This window comes from Drosophila albomicans, chromosome 2L, assembly GCF_009650485.2.
Source record: "Drosophila albomicans strain 15112-1751.03 chromosome 2L, ASM965048v2, whole genome shotgun sequence".
Classification (NCBI taxonomy): Eukaryota; Metazoa; Arthropoda; class Insecta; order Diptera; family Drosophilidae; genus Drosophila; species Drosophila albomicans.
In genome coordinates this window covers 18,582,931-18,606,431 of record NC_047628.2, presented here as the reverse complement: position 1 = coordinate 18,606,431, position 23,501 = coordinate 18,582,931, and the positions used below count along the sequence as shown (strand labels likewise).

Here is a 23,501-nt window from a genome sequence, read left to right as displayed (position 1 = left end):
TAGACAGTTCAATATATTTTAATCATATTGTCAAATAATCCTTTTCAACACAATTTAACGGCAATATTCTAAATTTAGAAAAATCAAATCAATTTTATGAGCCAAACATTAAGATAATAAATATTTTTCTTCTATTTACTTGTTAATTTCATATTTCATTTATTATTTTCAATCTGTTTTCATAAAATAATACATTTTCAATTAATCAATATTTCATCAAAGCAATTTAAGGAATTAATCAAACATTAACATAACAAATTCTTGGTTTCAAATTTTTACTTATTTATTAAATATTTTGTTTTATTGTCGATCAATAAAATAATTAAATCTTCTAAAGAATTATGTATGAATCGCATTGAAACTTCTAAAAATATCTTAGCTTTTATATATTGACTTACTATATATAATTTTTACATATATATAATTTTTCCGTATTCCACCTCCTAGCTTTTGCTCTATACATAGTAGATCGCTTTCACTGCAGTTTCCGCAAGATTAATATAATCAATTTCGCTTTCAATTTCGAAAAGGCTTTGCTCTGAATTTGTATACGTATTTAATGCAATATATTTATATGCTATGGCTTTGTTTGCGCAGTGAATGCGAGAGAATAAGTTACGTATGTGTGTGTGGGCGAGTAAAATGGCCACAGATACAATTTGTGTTACCACCAAGTAAATGTTGACACTTGACATAGACAAATACAAGCGCAAAGGAGACCCACAACACACACAACGAAATGGGAAAAGAGTTGGCAGCTAACCCGTTTTGGAGTTTGTTTTATGCTTCCGCACACTTGACATTACGCTTGCCATTGCGCCAACCATTTGTTCACCCACTTTTGCCCCCTTACCCTTACCACCTACTCGGTTCTCTGTTTCCTGTTCCCAGTTCCCTGTCGTACTTTTATGGCAACTATTTTGCACAGTGCCTTGTCTCATTTTGCTTTCGCTCTTTGTTTATTTGTTTGCCCACGGACTGGGGAACCTACTCTCTCGACTCTCGAGGTTCGTGCCTTCATTCAATTTCACTTTGACTACTAAGCCAACTAGGCGGCACTTCGCTTGCCACCACCACACTTTACTAGTATATATAGTAAGGTAAAGGGGGGAGTAAACTCCGCACTCGATGTGGAATAAGGATCCTGCTGTAGCTCCCTTGGGCTGTCGCTCTCGTTCGTGACACTCTGATAGCAAATTATTACAGTCTGATGAGTTCGTCCTGCTGATGAATGTTGGGCCAATAAATTATGCTTTGGGCTCACTCTCCCTCCCTCCTGTTATCCTTCGAAAACTTTCGCCGCTCTCCTGCTGCTGTTGCTCCTTCGTCCGTTAAGTCGCTCATTGTGCGGGGGTCACATAAATTTGTTTGCTTTACTTAAGTTCTCTTCACTTTTGGGTGTTGTGATAATAAAAAGAAAAAACCCCAAGCACCAACAAAAAATATAAATAAAACCCAGAAAAAAAGCAAATTTTTGCCACGTGCTTCATTGATTGTTTGCCTTGTGCATTATGATGGCAAAAATATGTTGAATATATATTATGCTCATCGAACTTAGAGGGCTGTCAATGGCATTTGGCTTTAGGCCGCAACTTAATTAAACTGCTTTTAAAATCGGCAGCGAAATGCGTAGAGTCGAGATGCCAAATTAACCGCGTGCATAACTCAAATAGCGCCGTCTGTTTGGTGGCCAGGATAATGCCAAGAAACTGCTACCGCACACTCTGCTTTCCCACAAAACTTTAGCTGCTTTCCAAAATATTTTCCAAGAAATTAATTACACAGAACGAACGAGGTAAACAGAAGCAGCAGCAGCAGCTGGAGATGCTTTACTGCTGCTGTTGCTCCTCATGTGTTTTATGGGCACCGCAGCAGGAGGCCAAAGATATGGGCGCTTGTTACATACCTGTGTGTGTGTATCCTACTTATTGGCCATATAATGCGCCTCAGCAACAACTGCTGCTGCATTCCTTGGCTTGCAGACCGCAATCCTTGCAATATAAACTACTTTGCGGTTCAAAGTTGATGCCTGAAACTTTGCTGAATGCTTTGCGTCTGCAAGTTAATTAAAGTGCTTTATAACCCCTTTTCACAGCTGACCCCTGACCACTCTCCCTCTGTCTCTCTAGCTAACTCTCTTTCACCCTCTCTCTCTCTCTAGTATCATTTTCACCTTCACCTTCTGTTTGAGAGAGCTTAGTGTGTTCCGCTCAAGCAAATTGCCACACAGCTGGCAGTTTATCCCACAGTTTGTTGACTTTTGCATTTGGTGTAAGCGATCCCAAGTCGCGATAAACTTGGCACCTTGCACAAATCTCTGCTGCACAAGAGCGGAGACCCTTTGAGTCCCCGGCTAATTACACTCTGTCACAAAACGCCACTTTTCTTTGAGCACAAGCTCGACAGGAAACTGGCAGTTTACAATTAGAGAAAGAAGCGGCTTGTAGTTTGACACAGCATTATGGATTATTCTTTAACATTGAAAAGCATTTTAAATGACTAAAATAATAAGGTATAATATTAAATAATGTTAAATTATTACATAGAACATTGATACTTTGTGTAAAGATTTTGTATTAAAATACGTTTTCTTTATATCTATTATACATATTAGATTAAGAATTAAGTAAAACAAATAAAAAATAGTAAGATTGATCTTATTATAGAAAAGAAAATGAATTTGTTTTGATATCTAAAAGTAGTCAATTATTTCTTAGTAAGTTAATTTAATAAGATACATATATTTCCTTGTAATTTATGTATTTTAATTAATTAAACTAATTCCAACAAAAGATGCTTAGATCATGAAGCATAGAAAACGATGCAAAAGTAACCAATTATTAAACTATTTTAAAGAAATTTGTTTCGCTCTAGAAAAGAAGTCAATCAATAAAGATATATAAAAAAAATAAAGAAAGAAGAAAGAAAGAATTAAAGAAATTAGCGTGGAAGTTTGAGCAAAATATTGCTGTAAATAATAATAATAATAATAATAATAATAATGATTTGTAAGTATTATTATTGTAAAGTTATGCAAAGGTTTTGAAATTTTTTGAATACAAATTTAATACAATTCCTATTTTGTAAAAATTGATGAAAAATGAGTGAAAGCGATAAAATTCCATAAACAGTATTTAAAATGCAAGAATTAGTCAATTAAATATCCCTATTTTTGCTAATCTCTTAAAATAAATATCCTAACCGTTGTCAGATTCCACAGCTATTTACAATTAGTTTCAATAACTTGCAATAATGCTGATTAATGATCAACTAAAGTGTGATTATCTTTACTCAATGCTTATGACATGGTGTTAATAGGTGTAAGCCACAATGAAGTGGAAGAGGGAAGAGGAGGCGATCTAATCAACCAACAGTTTGGCCACAGAGTGTGTATTCAATTATGCAAACGAAATGGGGAGCATGGCCCCAAAGGATCTCGAAGCAAGCAAATGAACACAAAAGCCACGAGTTTGTGTCAAAAGGAAGCCCACAAAAGCAGCAGCAGCAACAGCAACAGCAGCAACAGCAACAAGCACGACAGCGACAACAACAATGCTAACAATCGCCCCCTAAGAGCAGCAATTTTGTAGCTGAAATATCTGGAACTAAGTTCGCATTTTGCTTTGGCCTGCAACAGTTTAACTTTGGCTTTGCTTTGCTGCGTGCTAAACAAAAGCTCGGACCGACAACTTTTCCTCCCTCCCCACACACTATTTGGCTTTTCTTTGTCGTTTTTGTAAAATTCTGCAACAACAAACAACAACAAGGGGCAAAGGTAGCATAGCAAACTTTACATGAAAATTAAATAAGTAGCAGCTTAAATAAGTCGAAGGGGACTGAAAGCAGGCAGGCTCAAACAAAGATGAACGGAAGCGTGCGTTGCAGCTCAATGAGGAAAGATGCGGCAAACAGCAAAAAAGAAACGAAATTAAAGGGAATGCCAAATAATACAGAGGACATGAATAAGTTAGCGAGTGTATCAAGGGAGAAACACAAACAAACAGACGCAAAGAAGAGGTCAGAGAGTGCAACTTGAACTTGTGGCATAAATGACAACAACACCGGAGTGGGCAGGAGGCACAGGTGTGTGGCAAGTTGTCCGACAGACACGTGTGCTGCATTGTTTCCCTCACAGCCACAAAAAAAAAGTAGAAGCAGAGGCGACATCAACTTATCTAAAATGGCTGCCGAGCTGCCTCAAGAATCTGCTGTGTTCATTCACAAAACTTTTGATTTAAACAGTTGCCAGCTGGCTAATGCTTATTTTTGTTGTGACAGCTGCTTTGCATTTTGATTTGGGTTGTTTGTGATGGCGACACACAACACACAAAAAATAATATTTATTTAATTTTAACGCCTAACATAAACACATGCATAGTGGTATTTATTTAACTATCATAAACAAATGTTGTGTGTCCAGTTAATCAGGCTACAGCTTGCAGTTGCACGTGCCACATGGGTTCACCCATCAAAATGTATAATACCTCTATCAAAAGTTTCCTATGTGCTGCAAGAGTATCGAACAAATTTGTGTCGTCTTCTGGACATTTATCATACTTGAAGCAGACGCTCAAAAATCTTGATAATCATTACCCAAAAATGTTTTACCCATTTCAATGGTCTGTGTCAATCAAAGAACCCAATCCTCCTTGATTCAGTTGGCGTCAGCAAGTTGCTGGCACACAAAGTTTCTGCTGTGACTTCCATTTTCACTTCCACTTTGACTTCCACTTCCACTTCCGCTTCACTCGACAGCTAGCTAGCCTTTTGTCTTCGGAGCTTTTGTTTTTCTTTTCGCCTCTTTGCGGCTCTCTCTCTCTCTCTCTCTTTCTCTTTTTGCTTGTCCTCTTGGCAGCTGAAATTGTCACATTAAAGTTTCGACAACATTGCGTATGCGCAACGCCCGCTTTTAATTGTTTGCTCTGTGGCTTTGATTTATGTTAATTATAATCGCCTATCGAACGATAACCTCAACAGTTCAATTCTCATTCAGCCATTATGCAAAAGACAAGCAGCATGGACATGAACATGGAGCCGAACAATTGCCATTCAAATGCGAGAGACTCTAACGACCACAAAGTCCTTGTCGTTGTCGTTGTGTAGTTGTGTAGTTGTTAAAAAGAATCGATGTGCGGAAACTCGAAGGTAGCTGCAAACTGCATTAATGCATGTGAAGTCCGAGTACAGTCAACCCTCTGCATTGATGGTTAGTGCCACATAAAATTGCATTTGCAACTGGCTCAACAATGCGGGGAGAGAGAGTGAGAGAGAGTTGCATGCAAAAATAGCAAAAATACTCGTAGACAAAAGGAGGCCACACAAATAACTCATGACAATGCTGCTAGAAATGAAGATAGATGCCTCGCAGCAGTAACCCAACGAGTCCTCCTGCTACTGCTGTTGTTGCTTCATATGAATGATGTGTGCGTGCAGCAAAGAGAAAGAGAGAGAGAGAGAGAGAGTTCAAATGAGTGACACACTAACTGCATGAGTGAGTGCATTGAATGAATGCCCAGCTGACTCGCCACTCACTGAACGACTGAATGAATGTACGACTTCCTTGCTGACTGACTCATTGACTGTCTCACCAATTCACTCGCCACCCCCTGTAAAGTTATTGTGCGTGCTCGTCAAATGCATTGTTGTTTATTTGTTTCACTCACTCACACACACTTTGACAAATTGCTGACGTCTATGTACTTGAAGCCATTTAACTGCATCGCGTTTTATGCAACACTAAATTGATATAAAGCAAGCACTGAAGCCAATGAACTTCTTATGCTAAAATGATCAAAGTACAGTACGTTGATTAACACTTGACCCCGCCCCAAAAATGTGTAAACAAATGCAAAGCAATGGCAATTAACAAAAACATTTGGCAAGTGCATTTTCTCAAGCAGCTACTAAGGACGGTAAAATTGAATTTTGAGTTTTGTGAACTGAAGCCCTTGACATTGTTGGCGGCAAACACTTTAAGGACTTTATCAGACTTATTTCAAAGACTGAGACATACAGCAAATTGACGACGCAATTGTAGGCAAGGCCAAAGGCGCGCTGAAACGTGACAATGGCAAATTTATGCGTTGTTCTCGCATAATGAGGCAAAATAATAAAACAACGAACAAGTAGTTAACTACAGTCGAGAGAGTGCGACTGTGAGATACCCGGTACCCCATTTAAATAAAACGAAAACTGTGTGGTATTATTTTAGAAATATACCAAAAATTCTAGAAGTACAAATATACAAATATATACAACAAACTTATTTTAGTATATTTATATAAGACTACATACAAAATATACTATAGAGTCCAAAATATACCACATTGTCTGCCTGTAACAAGTAGGAATATTTTCCTATACGAAAGTATTTCCTTAATAACTTCTACAATTTTTAACTGACCGCAAGGAATCTTAAAATGGACGTGGCAAAAATTTTAAGCCAAGTTTGAACTGCTTTCAAACATAACAAGTGCTACCTCTATCTCTTATAGTCCATAAGATCTAGATGTTCATACGGACAGACGGACAGACAGACATTGGTCTATCGTTTCGGCTGATAACGCTAATCCTGAATATATATATTTTATAGATGCCTCCTTCTGTAGGCACAAAGTTATAATAACCTTCTACCCTAAGGGTATCAGGTCTAAATACATAGTGGAAGGGAAATTGACATCAATTGTGGATGCGAAATTGCGATAGCTTCGCAAAGAGAGTCCGTAAGCCTTTAAACATCAATTTTAAATTACGAAATGAGGCAGCAAAATGGCCGCGTGCACACATACAAATGCAATATATCATGTTATGCTGCTGCCTATCCATCTGTCGGTTATTTTTGCAGAAAATAATTTTGGCAAAAGTTGCACATTAGTCGAATGAAGCGGCATGTAAATATCTGATGGGTGCCAGCAAAATGCAAATGTATCTGCTGCCTGCTGCTGCATTTGCTCATGCATATCAAAATTTATTTACAAAATATTTATGCTAATATTTTGGGCAACCAAACATTGTAACAGAAAGTGTTGCATTATACCGTATATACCCTGTAATTATCCAGTGCTGCCAATGGGCATGTCTGGTTAGTGTAACACATACACTGAAAAGTCATGTAAATAATAACCAATAATAACCAAAGGGTTATTTAATGTTGACATCATGACTGCTGCTGCTGTGTCTGTGGCTGTGGCTGTTGCCGTTTGCTGACTTGTTTTCGTTTGGCAACATTTCACTTTAGAGCCGAGTTAATGCATGTATTACGTGGCTGTGTGTGGGCAGTCAGCTTTAATTAGCCAACAGCAGAAAATAATATACATTCATTAATTTTTGCAAGCTGCCACAACAAATAACGTAGCTGAATGGAGCAAAAAAAAAATTATTTGATTTAGCTGCAACGGATGAGCTACAACAATGTTGCAAAAATAAATTCACAAATTTAAAAGCCAACTAAAACTTTGGCAAAAATTGCGCATATTGAATTTTTATTAATTACTTAATTAGTATTTTGAAATATTTTGTAGCTTTAACAATTGAAAAAGTAGCAATCAAGAGTAGTCCTTTTTTTTATGTTATTACTAATATTTTAAAATATTTTGTGACTTTATGAAACAATGATGCAAAATAAATGCACAAATTTAAAAACAATCAACATTTTTAATTTATAAATTACCCAATTAGTATTTTAAAAAAGCATTTGCTTAAACTAGACTAGCTTATTAATTTTATTACTTATAATTATTTGTAACTTTCTTTTAGCAAAGCTGCAATTATATATTCACATTCTTTGTATAACAAAATGTTGTAATTAATAACTCAACTAGTATTTGAAATTACTAGGAACTTGAAAAAGTGTTTTCAAGCAATTTGATATGATTATTAATAATTATTTTGCGACTTTCTTTTAGAAATGCTGCAAGTTTATTTATTATTTATGTACATAAAATTGGCTAAAAATTAAAAAATTATTATTCTTCTCTTTTACAATTTTATTATTGTGTTTCCTAAACAAAATTTCTTAAAATATGATATGATAATAAACAATATAGAAGAGAAAGATAATTATTATAATCGATTGTAAACTTCTTAAATTGTCACTTAATTTTTTTAGTTCTATCAATTTTGAATTGATCAAACTTTTAAATGGCAAACTTTGTTTAAAACTTCGATCAATAATATATTCGAATGCAATGATTTGATGTGCATTTACATGGCTGAGTTACCTGCCACACTTTTCCGTTTTCTACCTAACATTTCATTTTCCCGGTTTCGTGCAACCGAAATCTAAATTCTATTATTGCAACGTTTGCTAGGAATTGAGCTGAGTTTGCCGGCTGCTTTTAATGGTTGTCTGGCTGAGAGAGTTTGTGGCATGTTTAATGTGTTTTATGTTTGCCAGTAATCGTTGTTGCTGTTGCTGTTGTTGCTGCCACTGCTGTTGCTACTGCTCTAAGTGATCGGCCTGACCAGAAAGCAACGAAAGTGTGTCCAGTTTGGGGACAACATGTTGACAACAACAACGATGACAACAAACATGAGCAAACACTCTCCTCCACATACACACACACACACACACACAAGCATCAGAAATTATACGAGTACATAACAAGGTGATGTTGTTGTTGCTTTTGCTGTTGCTGTTGTCCATGTATACATGAAGCTAAAATATCGTTCTGCTCGGCAAGAACTGACATGACAGTAACTTCAGCTGCAATGCCAACATCAGCAACAGCAGCAGCAAGTGCAACAACAACGACAGCAACAATAACAATGATGCATTCATGTGCGGGCCAAAAGTTGCATTTATGCATGCGACGTGTTTGTGCCTGCCCCTCGATGCGCCTGGACACGCTGCCATTTCCCCCAGAGTAAGCTAAAGAGACAGCAAACAGAGTGTGGGCGACAAAAAAGCAGGGCAGTGATGTTGTACTATAACAGGCTTCAAATTCAGCGAGATATTTTCGTCCAAAAAATTGCACAGAGCATGGAAAAAATGTTGTGCATGTAATCAAAATGCTGCTGATTAGAAGCTATCAAATCAGTGATTACAGTTTATAAACTAGCCAAAAAAAAAGTTGCATATTTAGTTAGGCATAAAATTACATAAAAAATACCTAAAGTTAAATTATTCATATAATTGGCATGGTAAACTTTTTAAAAAGTATTTAAATTACATAGTAAACTAAAAGAAAAAATAGAATATAGTGTCAAATGTTGACATTTAAATTGTTCTGTGTATTCACAATTCTTAATTAAATTTACGCATAAATTATTTGTGTGCTAAAAATCAATACAAAATTCTTGCTTTTAAATTGTAAAATTTCTATTTTAACGACAACTATTGTTATTTCTAAAAACTAGAAAAAAGAAAGCTTTGCATGCAGTCGATTTAACAGGGAAATTTTTTATAAATATTTGAACAATGTTTTTCACTTCCTGCTGAAAATTAGAAATACCTTTTAGCAAATTCTGCAAATTTGACAGTTCTGCCACTCGACTCTAGTGTATATTTTGTTTTTGGTTGTCACAGCCGCCACTTGATGAATCATCCAATGCATCTGAACTCATATTGAGCGCACATGTTGGGTCACTGGAATAATGCTTTGTCTGCATGCGTGTATGTGTGTGTGTGTGTGTGTGTAATTTACATGAATGTCTATGCTGGCGTGGTCTGGTGGAGGTCGTTGGGCTGTCAGTTTGCAGAAAAATTTTGCAGTTTCGCATGTTAAAATGCATAGAAAGTTTCATGGCAGGCAACCTTCAAAACAGTTGCATGCATTTTTCAATTTTTTCCCTTTTTTTTGGAGAGTGGATTTCTGAAGAAGCAAGTGGCGAAAAAGAGAGAGGGCAAGAACCCCGCTTTATGTGGCTGGCCTTTGCTGCACAAATTTCACCACATGACATTCATCACAAGGAACCCGAAAAACCAAAACTCAAACCAAGCCGCCCCTTGTGTGTGTGTGTATGTCTAAGAGAGATGCTCGTTGCTGCTGCTGTTGCTGGGTGTAGGGGGGTTAAGCAAATGCTAAATGTGGGCAGCAGAGAAAGAAGCAGGAAAAGGAGATGCAAGAGAAGAGAAGGCGGGTGTCATTGCTTTTTTGTTTGCTCTTGATATTTCGGTTTGTTTTTCTTCTTGTAGCGCACAGAACAATGATAGAGAGAGAGCTAGAGAGCAAGTGGGAGAGAGAGCGAAAGGAAAACAGAGTGTGTGTGTGTGTGTAGCCAAAACAAACATTGTGAATTTATGTCGTCTCATAAATTTGTAGCATAATTCTGACGATGTTGCAGCCGCCACTTGAAAATGTTTGGCTGCAATTTTGCTTTTGGCCAAGCGACCGCTGTGGCAGCTTCTCCCCCCTCTCTTCACCCTCTTTAAATGCCACGCCCAGTGGGCGAGTCAGTCAGCCGTCTGTGCCAGCTCGTTTGCCTTTGAGCTTTTCGCCTATCACTCTCTCTCTCTCTCTCACACACACCCCCTCTTCTCCCCGTCATGTGTTTGTTGGGCTAACGAACCGCGTGAATGCAATTTCTTGGCTTTATGTTTTTTTGGCCTTTGGCTTTTTGGCTACGAAACTTCAAATATTTGGGCCTGCATAATGTTTAAACTGAACTTTGTAGTTTTTTTGCTAACACACATTGACGCACACATGCCCACAAACATTTGCATAAGCCACTTAGCTTCGAGCTTCTGAATAATGGCCACAATTTCCACCATGCATATGTTCAAGTATTTCATACTTATTTGGCTTGGTCTAGCGAATTTAGGTGAGTTTTTCATCTTGAAAACTAATGATTTTTCATGTTTTTTCCACTCAAATAAATTTATAAATCATAGTATATGTATGAAACAAATTGAAGTTTTTGTATAAAGTATACGTATACTAATCCACTTAAAAAGTACTGAAAGATGAATGGTTATGAATTGTGCAGTATTTTCTGATTAGGAAAAAATGGAAACACATTTCTAACATTTCACTATGGTCCCAAATCCCGATTTGGTGGCATAAAGTCCAAAATTTCATGGAAGAAAATCTGAATTTTTTTTTATATATTTAAACTAGATACCCTAGATAGAAAGTGTCAATAAATATTTTTGTCAAAAATGCAACCTTGCAATTTTTACAGATGTTTAAAGTCAGGTGATTGAGCAGCTGATTTTTGTGACAAAATTGGCGGGAAATTTTTAATAACTTTGAGCGCTTGGCAAATCTAAACTAAACAATATTTTTCTATTATTTAAAATGGATATTGAAGTTGGAGATATGTAAATTACGAATAATAAACACAGTTTGTGTGGTAATTTGTTTAACGTTATACAGTACAAATTGTTTTGTGTTGTCCAAGGAAATCAAAAAGCTGACAAAAGTGTTCGTCTTCTCTAGAGGAAAAAAAGGTGTTCTGCGTATTTGTGCGTTGTTTAATGTATGTTAAATAATAGTAGACACTTTATATTAAATTTTAATAATAGTTTGGTTTGCGGCTTTTTGCGGCTTTTCCGATGCTTTAATTATTTAGATGTGCTTGAATTCTGTCACGCCACGTTGCTGGACGTGTGGATGGACAGCGGGCGCCACTCTTCCGCGCTGGTTGAACTTGTATTTGGTCAAATAGATGAATGTACACTGAGTGACGACAAAAAAGAGAGCAATAAATAAAAAAAAAAAAAATTTAAATAAAATATCACGTATACGTCATGATGTCTATATGGGCATTGGAGTAGGCGTGGTCGAACTTACTTGAAAGTTTGCTTAAATATTTAGAGTGGTCTATTAATGAAGTATGCCAAGTTTCAGCTCGATAGATGCAATATTCGATTTTATGCCACCAAATCGGGATTTGGGACCATAGTGCATTTGTATTAAAAAGAAATGCATTTCTTTTATTTTATTATTGCAGTATTTTGCATCAAATTTGGTTAAGCAAAATTATTATTGTTATATATATTTGAGTTAGTTGGACCAAATTAAATACTTCTTTTTTAAATTATTTTTTATTAAAGAAATAGTTGTTAATATTTTTTTATAACAATGTATTATATTTAAAAGCTTTCAATAGTTCATATAAGTATTATTCTTTTTCGATTTAAAATATTATTAAAAAAAATACGTATTATTACATTTTTATATCGAGAAACACATTCAGATGTATTAAATACTTTTGAAATATGACTTTCGCTTGCTTTAAACCATTTTAAATGCACCAAAGTCCGTTGAGAGAGTGACTACACCATTACTTTGTGCCTGGCAGCGCATTATTATTATTTCAGTAGCTTCTTTTAGAACTTAACCTTTAAGTTTAGCTGGGGATTTAGCTTTAGGGGCTTTGAACGTGTGCAGCGGGGCCAAAAAATTACGTTGCATTTCTTTTGCTGTCACTTGCATTGGACTCTTCGCCGCTGTGTGGCACTTTTTGGCTTTGAGGCTTGCTACTTTGGTGCTTGAAAAGAATAAGAAGAAGTAGTGAGAGCATCTTATGCATATGCAACGGGGAATGACAGCGCACGCTGCGTATGCGCAATCTCACCTCTGATGCTCTGCTTTGGCTTACCCCAAAATGCCAGCTAAGCTTATTATCGCTTTGACTTTTACCCAGAGACTGGCTCCTGACTGGCTTGCATTACACTAAACTTTTACACTAATTGATTTATTAGAACTGCTCGCCGCCAAGTGAATTTAATCCCACCCAGCGATGAGCGCCCTTTGCACACTGAGCACGGCAAATAATTGATGATGGCCATGTGCGTCACTCGAGAGAGAGAGAGCGCGAATTGTTATGGATTAGTTGCTGCTTGATTGTGCAGCATTGCATGACTGAATAGATTGTGGGACACTGTGACACTGACATCAGTCTATTAATATTCAAAAAGTTGGTCAATTCGCTGACAACGCGCATCATCGATAACTTCTGGCAAACTATTCAACAAATTTTGCTCTGCATAATTGTGGTTAAAGTTTGCAATTGACATTTGAATTCTTTGGTCAATTGGCACGACTTTGCATCAACTGAATGAATGATAAATTGGAAAGGGCACAGAATAGACCACAGAAAATTTATTTGCAACTGTAATGAGTCTTTGAAAAGTATTTTTCACAACGAATGCGTAAGAATTTCAAGGCTAACCCGCTGCAGTATAACACAATCTGCAACGAGGCAAACGGAATAGAAATGATAGTGCTGGCAATTATTTTTGCAGCATGATAGGACCACAACAACAACAAAGAACAAGAACAGGATGCTTGAAATGCCAGGATGCCACGATGCCAGGATGCCACAACCTCCTGACACACACACACACACGCTCATAGAGCGAGCGAAAAACCCAAAGAGCGAGGCAATTTTGTCGTCCATAAAAGTAAAAGCCTATTCCATGTCTGAGTGGCTTTTGGGGGTCGCCTTGTCGCCTAGTTGACTTGCAAAATTGTTGAAATTCTAGCCAAAGCAACGACAACGACAACGACAAAGACAAAGAAACGACAAAACCAAGCGGGCGTATACTTGATATGCAGACCGGCGCACTATTTGACCCACATGCATACGAAATGCTGTTTGTTTGTTGCTGCTAGAGTTTAGTAAGCTCTTGCCTAGGTGCTCGTCGTCGCCGTCATACAGCACGAAGACGCACAGAAATTTGAATAATTCACTGCATAAATAAGATGAACTCGCAGCAGAAACTCAAAAAAGCTAGAAAGTAAAATTATTTTATTTCATTCTTTTTTTAGTTCTTGTAATTTTTATTTTTATGGTTTGCGTGTTGCTTGTTCTCGCTCTGTTGTTTCTTGCTTTTTTTTATTGAATTTACATTTTTCCTTCACGTCTGCAGTCATTAATTCACAGCTTAAAAATGTTGAGCAATTTGAGGCGGTCGCCGCTCGCTTAAGCTTTATCATTAATTTGGATTTTGGTGCGGGCGCCGAAGGGCAGGCAAATGGGCAAATGGAAATGGAAATGGGAATGAGGGACGTTTGCGCTTGGTCAGCACATTTTTTAGTAGACCGCAAAAAAATTGCTTTAAATCCATTTTATGAGCGGGCCATTAAAAATAAAGTTAACCAGCATGGCATGTGTCATACTAGGAACTTCTCTTTTCGCCTTCGAATCTGACACAAAAATGTTTATGATGATGCGTATACGCCACGTGTGCCATTCGCTGGCATTTCAATGATGGCCTCAAGGTAAAAGATTTACTCTGTGTGTGTGTGTGTGTGTGCCCCTCTCAAACTTTGTTAGTTTGCCAACTCGTTGGCTCTTTTGTAACCTTCCTAACCAAAAAAGCAAAAAAAAAAAAAAAAAATCACGCATACGCCACGTTAGGCGCAGTAAAACACACATTTTCGCATTGAAAACTTTGCTCATTTATATGCTTATTAAATATATGCCTCTAATATCCTCTCCGTCCCACAAAAAAAAAGCATCTGATCAACATTTAGATATCCTTTATCCTTTACATGCCTGCTGCGCTTTCCCAGACTTTTGCTTTAAGTCGTTTCGGTGCTGACGTTGACGTGCCGTGTATTCGAATGTAACCCAATATACCCATTAAACGCTTCACATAGTGCTGCAAAAATCATCAAAATAGAAATTGTTGATTTTGCGTCTCGTTGCGCATACTAACGAGTTTAAAAAAACACGAAGAAAAAAAAAGAAAGAAGGGCGGACAAACTTTAACCCAATACTCTTCGGCACCTCTTAATGTGAATCCCATACCGTGACACAGTTTTTCCCGGTGTGCGTTTCGCTTTCGATTTCATTCTGCATTTGCAGATCTCTTGCGTCCTTGTCCTCGTCCTTGTCGTTGTCGTCGTCGTCATTTGGTTTTTTGTCGCCAACTGGCGGCACTTGTAATTTCCGCTGTATTTTCATTCTAACTCTTTCTCTCGATTTTTTCACGGTTGTTTTTTTGGGTGTGTTGTTATACCGAAACCCTTTTTTATGTTTTCACTTTTCATTTGAATCCCCAGCAACCCATTAAACCCTTCCAATGCCCTTTTTCCCGACTACTTCGGCTGATGTTGACTGCCTGCTAAACTGCTAAATGTCGCATAATTATCGTATTTTACTTGACATTTTTCCCCCAGTTGCCGAGCATCGAGCATTGTCGGAGCATGTCTCATTATGCCGCATTGTCTGCCTCAAAAACTCAGACCCTATTTTCTGCGCTTTGTTTCTTGTTTTTATCCAGTTTGCTGGCAACATATTACCGACATTAAATGAAATGGTTTTTTATTAATTTCGGCATGTTTCATACTTTTATGTGTGTGTCTGTCTGTCTGTGTGAGTAGGCAGAGCTAATTTGGTAAGGGTCGCATGACTGTGCCCAATGGTTTTGAATAGATTACCCCAAGAATACACGCATACACAAAAATGAGTATTGTCATTCTGGGGATTCGCACATAAAGCATACACCCAACATTAGCTTTGCAGTGAAACGAGATTTTTGCCATGGATTTTTCGTTTCTCTTCTTCTTTTTGGGTGCACGTGGCTGTAGAAGACTTCATTGCAAAGACTGTCAAAGCGAAACTTGGCTCTTTGAGAACATCATTCAAAAGGAAATGTGAAACATAATTATGTTTAAACTTCACTATTAAATGGCAACATAAATAAAATCTGACTGCATTCGAAATATCTTTGCAAATTAAATTGTATTCAAATCTTACCTTTGGGAAGTAGTATTAATGCAGTTAAATAATGTCGCTGAGCAATATCTTATTAGAAAATTTATTAGTGCAAAACTTTTACTCTTGAAGAACGTCATTCAAAAAGGAATGTAATATAACATAATACAAAATAAATGTAATCTACGGTTTACAAATTTAAATTGTATTCACATTTTTAATAATTAATGCAGTTTTTAGTTGTGTCTCACTAAAACAATATTACAAATAATTTAAATGCAAAAATTAACTCTTTGAAAACATAATTCAAAGCGTAGTAAAATATTCATGCAAGCAATTAAAGCAAGTACTCATAAAATAAGGCTAAGGAAAATTTCAATCAAAAGGCATTAAGTTTTAGGATGAGAATATATTTCTCTGTGATAATTAAGAGAGTCCACCGAAAATACTTGAAATGTGTGTGCATTTTACTGAAAACAATTTGACTATATTCGAATTACCTAAAATAATACCTTAGTTGAATTTAAATTATTTAAAAGACCGATAATTACACTTCTAATCTAACAGTCAGGTCTTCGTTTGCCTTGAATTTTATTATAATTTAGTTTATTAAAATAAATTAAACCTTTAACAATGAAATTAATTTTGCTATACAAATGCAAATTGAAATTTAATTATGATTTGGAAATAACAGTAGAGCAATAACCATAAACTAGTTGCACAAACTTGTCCCACATTCAGACTAATCGAATAAGCATTAAAATCAATTTCAATTACCAAAGGCTCAATTCAGATAATCTGACAGAAATAAATCAAATCTTAGATTGCGGCTGGCCAACACAATGGCTAAAAGCGGAAGAGGCCATGGCAACACAGAGTTTTGGCAGTGCTCGAAGAGCCAGAGAGAGAATCTAATTGCCATTAGCCTCAAAGTGGAAGAAAGGAAGGAACAATGTGAAATGGCATAAAACTTTTGGGCCGGACGAGGACGCACTAAAGTGCAATTAAAGCGCACGATAACAATTAAAATCATTTAAGCCGCTCAAGCTAACTTAAAGCGCACTCACTTACATGATGGAGAGACTATGTAATGGTACTCGTATGTATGTGTGTGTTGCTGTGTGTGCAAGTGCAATAACCATAAACTATTTGCACAAACTTGTCCGACGCGGCATCGTTAAAAGGACGACACCGAGCTTCAAGTGCCGCCGCCGATGTCGTTCGCCTCCCCCCAAAAAAGCCGCAAAAACTTTCCAAAAGTCCTGCACTAATCGTTTGACAAGACACACACCCACACACCCCGCACAACCAGTGTGACCAGAGTGCTGTGAGAACTTTTTAGGTATTGTAAAACATACAACACAAAATACAACGCACAACAGCAAACGAAACAAACAAAAAATAACACAACGCAAAGAGAAATAATTTGTGGCTCAAGTGCAGCGACTACAATTTTGGGTTTTTTGCCTTCATTTTCAGTCTGTAGTATGTTGTTTTTGTTTGGCCCAATGCGGCGGCTTCTTGGCCAAAAACTTGTAAGCGGGCTTTTTACAAGCGTACATTTTATTATTTTGTTACATTTTTTTTCCGTTTTAAAGTTTCTTTATATCTCCCGCTGAGCCTAAATCGCTTTGCTTCGTCTTCTTTATTTTTTGCTGGTTTTCCACTTTTGCAGCTGGATTTGAAAATTATTGTTTCTTGGCTTTGTATTTTGTTTTGTCGCAAGTTTTCCCTCCACAACAACAACAGAAAAAGAAGAAAACTTTGGCGCTGTTATCTGTAGAGTGTCAGTGCTCCTTTTTGGCTTGGCTGCCATTCATTTTGGGGTCTAAACGTTTTATTGTTGCATAAATACTTAATATGTGTTGTAATTACTTTTAAGGATCTTATCATCATCGTTGTTGGTCACCTCCTCCCTCCTCCTCTCTTCCTCCCATATAACCAATGTAGTTTTGTTCTTAAATTGCCCTTTGTGTTTAACTTTATGCGCAAATTAAATATGTGAACAATCCGTTTTTGTGGCAAAGTTGATGCTACCAAAAGGACTCGGCTCTCTCGCTTTGTGGTGCCACACAAACTGCCCAACACTTGGTTGACCCACAGAGCACACACACACACACATACACATATGTTGTCACTTTTGCTTTGTCGAGTATGAGTTTAATTACAATTTAAATGATAAGAATATATGTCTTGGTTGTGCTTTAACAACTATTTGAAATTTTTGGGATCAAATAACTTGATTTATTGACTTGTGGGCTACTATTTAACGTAATATGATTGCAGATAAATATTTTTATGTATTTATTTTAAATGGTATGGGTACATTTAAAAATATATATAATATATAGTCGAGCGCATTCTAAGTTATATACAAATGCCGAATTTATTTGTTTCGGTTTTGGTATTTTTTACTATATTTAGTATATTTTAATAATACGACACGTATTAGTTGCTTTGTGTGTCAGTCTGGTGTATTTTCAGCTCTATAGTATATTTTGAATGTAGTAGTACAATAACGATATACCAAATATAGTTCTCCGTATATTTATAGTATTTTAGTGGTACACTAATTTAGTATATTTTAAAATTAACACCGTTAAGCTGCACTCTCATTGAAAATAGCTATCTCACAGTATAATAGTATGTATCTCCCAGGGGAACGCACTCAAATTTGGTTTATATAAAAAAGTAACATATCTTTATTAAACTGTAACAATTTAAAATATGTTGCTAAGAACATGTGCAACTTATTTCGGCTACACAACAATTATTTAACTCTAGACATGCCATATCATTTAAATAACATATATTTGTAGCATTTTAGAAAGTGAAAACTAATGTTTTAGATTCTTAAGCCATGTCTGGTATGCTACTGTGGTTGTTGAAGTTAAGGAACATAAGAATCGAGTAAAACATTTAAATACTGTTATTTTGCAATTAAAATGTATGTAGTGCATAGCAATTCGTATCAAAAACAAATACAAATAAATAGAGACAATGGCAAAATAAACATATCCAGCTGCAATAACTTGACAGATAAACAAACTCCAGCATAGTATATATTTAGAGGGAAAAGACGGACAAAAGGAGAGTTGTTGGATAGTTGGCAAGTCATCGTTGACAATTGTCACATTGAATTATGAGGCACTCTACAAGTTTTCAAAAGTAGAAGTTTGCGCAGAAACCCAATAAAAGTCAACATATAATAACGAGCAAGTGTAAAGTGTAAAGTGTAAAGTGTAAAGTGTAAGGGATTGCCATGTGCAATGCACATTCTAATCCACAAAGAAAACAACAAAGCACGTACTGGACATACCATACAGAGATAAATGCGAATGCGAATGGTGAGGGAGGAGGGAGATAGTACTATAGATAGAGAGTGCAGAGTGCAATAAATGTGTGCAATAAGCTAACAATATACAAAAGGGCGACAAATGCCAAACGACAACGAAGAACGAAGACTGCGAATAGCCATGTTCATGTTCCACGTAGCAGCAAGCCAACATCTTCCACACACACACACTCGTGTATGAATGTAAAAAGTGGCCAAATAAAACCCATAAATCGCCACACAATGCACCAAAACACACACCCAGCAGATGGTGTATGAGTGTTTGTGTGTGTGTGTGTGTGTGGAAATATAATAAAAATAAAATACAAGTCAGTGCAATGGCAATTGCATGTCGAATAACGAAATGGCCATACACTTGCCTTGCCCTTCACTTCACTCCCACCCCTTCACGTGACCCTGAGCTACACGCTTGGCATTGGGATTGACAAAAGTATTATGAAGTGAAACTACACTTTTCGTCATCCGTGCACTATTTTTTTTTGGTTTTTTTTTGTGAGTACCAAATGTCATGTTGTGCAGTGTTGTCCATTCATCTCGTTTTTAATAAAATTGTGGCAGCGAATGACTGCTCGCTCCTCTGCCTGCCTGCCTGCCTGCCAAGGTGGAGTGAGGGGAGGCGTAGCAGAGGCAGATGTCTGGCAGATGCCAATAACACAGCAACTGGGAACTGGCAACTGGCAACAACAAGAGCAACGGCAGCGACTAGAAAGACTATAACAAAAGCTATCAGGCAAACACTGAGTGAATAGTCACTCAGCTGGACAGAGCTAGAAAGAAAGAGCGATATACAGAGAGTACAAGAGTAAGAGAGAGAAAGAAATACAGAGGAGAAAGTTGGGCGGAGATGAGGAGGACTGCCATCGCACTTGACCACATTTGAAAAGAGTTATGAATATTGCAGTAAAGTCTGAGATGCAAAAGAAATGCGCCAGTGTATATGTGAGGGTGTGTGTCGTTGGATGTGTGTTAGTGTATGTGTGTGCGCTCTATAGAAATTGTTATTTTTCTTATTTATTTCAATTTATGAGATTTTTATATGCGCACTTCTGGGGCTGCTTTATGGATGTTTATGTGTGTTTGCCGGTGTGTGCGTGTGTGTATGCGTATATGTGTATATGTGTATGTGAGTATGCTTCACTTGTGTGCGATTATATTGCCTTCTAAATGAAGTTTAGTTCCTTTGGCAGCTGTAAAAGGCGCTAAGAATGCAGCTGTATATTGAATTTATGCAGTTTTCAAAGACAACTCTTTCTTTTTTTTGAAAATATTTTGCCAAGGCATATTACCTAAATATATTTAAAAATAACTTAGTTTCTTAAAGTTTGAATGAACTTAAGACAAATAAAATAAGAATTTGTCATAAAATGTTTTGGCAATTTTAAATTTAACTGAAATTTATATTGCATTTGATTGTAAAATATTGAATTTATGCAGTTTTCAAAGACAACTTTTTTGGTTTGATAAATATTTTGCTAAAGCATATTATCTAGATATATTTTAAGTTAACTTAGTTTCTTTAGGCTTGAACAAAGTTAAGGCAAAAATAAAAATTGTATTATTATTATATATTATTTAATCAATTCTCATAAAATATTTGGAAATTTTCAATTTAATTGAAATTTATTTTGCTTTTGATTTTCAAATACATTTCTGGTAACTAAATGTTGACTTTGTTTTTGAAATTTTATTAGATTATATGAAATTATTATTGAAAATTTAAAAAGTCAAATTTTAAATTATTTTATTTTTCATTCATATCGTTTATCGATTTAGAATTATTTTTGAATTATTTTGTAATTTTGTAATAATCAATTTATACTGCCAACTACGTTTTTAATTAATTAAAAAATGATTAGAACTTGAACTGACTCAAATCTCTAGATGGTTTTATCTTTTCAAGTCACAAGAATAAATTGTATAATCTCCTTTGCTGTGAGTAAATAAAGAGCTTACCACATGGCTGTATTTTTTTGCTCAATACTTTTGCTTACAATTAATAATGGAAACTGAAATGTGGCTAAAAGTCAATGAGAAGGGGAAGGAAAATTGCGATTTTTAAGAGTATTTACTGATAAAAAGCACTTTTGTGAAATGCTCATGAAATTATCGCAGTCATCCGGAAGGTGCCGCAGATCCACTCACAGATTTCCAAAGCAACTACCAATGTCACTAATTCAATTTTGCAGACCAAAAACCAAAGTAAAAATACTAGAGTAGATGAGGAAAAATAGTGTTGGACAAAAAAAAACAAAAAAATAGAGAGGAGAAGAGAAGTTAAAGTTGACTGCAACTCGGTCACGAACTGCCATAAAAAGCGCAAAGCAGAATCGAGTCAGCAGGCGACAAAAGAAGAAAAGGACGAATGAAAGCGAATGTGAAGCGAAACGAGAGACGAGTGACGGTGCAAAGTGGGAAAGAGGGAAAGGGAGGTGAAGTCTGAGTTGGTTGAGGGGTAAACCAGTGTATTGGAGTTGATATTTGCGCATCAGTGCGCACATTGAACTGTCAATGCCAAACGACAGGCGACACTCCTTATGGAGTTGTCAATGGGGACGGAGAAGGGTGCGGGGAGAACGTACTGACGACGGGTTATTGCCAATTTATCAATTGCAGCCATTGCATTGGGCCAATGGAGTCTACACTAATGCAGCCATTGCTATTTGACCTGACAACGACAACGAGAACGAGGCAAACGGCATTCGCCAAAGCGGCAAATCACTTGGACCCCTCGCTATGCTTCACATTCCCCCCTCTACTCCTCATTCCACCTCTCTCACTCTCTCTCTTGTTGCTGTCTCGTTCATGATGTGCGTGTTGAAAAAGTAATTACATCGCTGACTGCCACTATAAATAAGTTGCCTTGAATTTTTATTGCAACTTTAAACTGTCATTTGGGGCATAAATTCAAAGGCTGAGCATCTGCCGCATCTGGGCAATGCCTCTTCATGCATACCCCGTAAACAATATCAAGTGACAGCGGCTATAATGAACTTCATATATAGGATTCAAGGACATTCTATGAAGCAATGAAAGAGTGAAATTTAGTAGGAAAACTTTTATGGGTTTTTATTTGTAATGGGTTGCAATTAGCTAGATATAAACAAAGCATAAATATTATATAAACTGTAATTACATATGAAAAAATGAATTTGTATATTCATTATTCATTCATTATTTGTATATTACATTTCTGTGATAGATTACATTTCAATGATGAAAAAAGCTATTATATACATTTTAGAAAACATAAAGTTAAAGAAATATACAAGAAAATGTGTATAAATGCAATGAATAGAATTCAATCATATACAATTAAATGAACTTATTAGAAAAAACTTACTTAAAAATATATTTTTAATAGAAGTTTAAACTTTTATTGAACATACCATATATAAATTAGATTTCATTAAGGACACAGATTTTCTTGAACCACATTTTATTCAGACAGTATGTTTTAGCCAAGCACTTTGAATCAAAATAGTTTTACAGATTTTTGCTGCTAGTCTGTTTTTCATCTGGTGGCTGTTAGCCTGCATAAATCAACGCAAATGAATGCTATTTAGTTGATGGCCTCAGCCAGGAAATGCGCCGCTTAGCCAAACATACACATTCAGACTGTGTGTGTGTGGCAAAAGTTGGAGTGTTGAAGCTGTAGCCGAGGCAGAAGCAGAAGCAGAAGCTGTAGCAACTAATGCAGTTGCAGTTGCAGCTGCCGAGATGCCGAGTCTTGCCACTTTCCACAAGCATTTCTCAAAAGGCGGGCAGCGGAAACGAAGCCAAAAGCGAATCCTAACTCCTGGCAACACAGCATCAACAAGCAAGCATCTCAAGATGTATTGCATTAGTCTGTGACCTGCAGATACACATGCATTCGTATGCATATGTGTGTGTGTTCGAGTGTGTGTGTGTGTTTGGTTGGCATTTCCGTTTGATATTAGCCCGCACTTATATGCGTTTAGTCAACAGCTACAAACATGGCGCAAAACTTGCAACAGCTTCGCATTTTCGGGGCGTAATGCATTTCTGCGGTTTGCTGCCACCTCTGCCCTCCAAAAGGGGGGCGTGACAGCAGTCTACTACTGCCAACTGCCAAGAGCCATGCTTTTCTTTTGTTGTTGCTGATTGCAATGCTCCAATGCTACTGCTGCTGCTTGCTTCTCGGGTTTTGTGGTCGTCTCGTCGACATCGTCAGTGCATTTGCTTAGTCCCAGCTGGCATTTTGGCCAGGCTCATATTTTGCATATTTATGCATTGGTCTGGCCCATAAATTCAAGCGGAAATGTATCGCAATGGAAACTGCAACTCGATCTGCAGCTGCTACTAGCTGCTGATAAGGTTAGGCGGCTTGCCACAAGATTTCGGCACTCAATTCTAATGACTGAGCCTCCGGCACAAAATGTTCGACTAGTTCTACTCTCTGGCAACTGAACTTGTGAATTAAGCGAAGCAATTTAAGCCGTTTATCAATAATATTATTATTGCCATCGTTGTTATGATTATGCGTAATCATATTTGTTCAAATGCACTCTAATTAACA

General features: G+C 36.7%; 1 protein-coding gene and 1 long non-coding RNA gene across 2 annotated transcripts in view; one reads left to right on the top strand and one right to left on the bottom strand.

Annotated features, from left to right (window-relative positions):
• LOC117563518 (uncharacterized) overlaps positions 1 to 1,471 on the bottom strand; it is a 201,680-nt gene extending 200,209 nt beyond the window's left edge. The window contains exon 1 of the long non-coding RNA XR_004571700.2: positions 1,456 to 1,471. This is a non-coding gene — a long non-coding RNA (uncharacterized LOC117563518). The remainder of the gene's footprint in view (positions 1 to 1,455) is intronic.
• LOC117563690 (putative neural-cadherin 2) overlaps positions 1 to 23,501 on the top strand; it is a 159,041-nt gene that overhangs the window by 58,061 nt on the left and 77,479 nt on the right. The window lies entirely within an intron of this gene.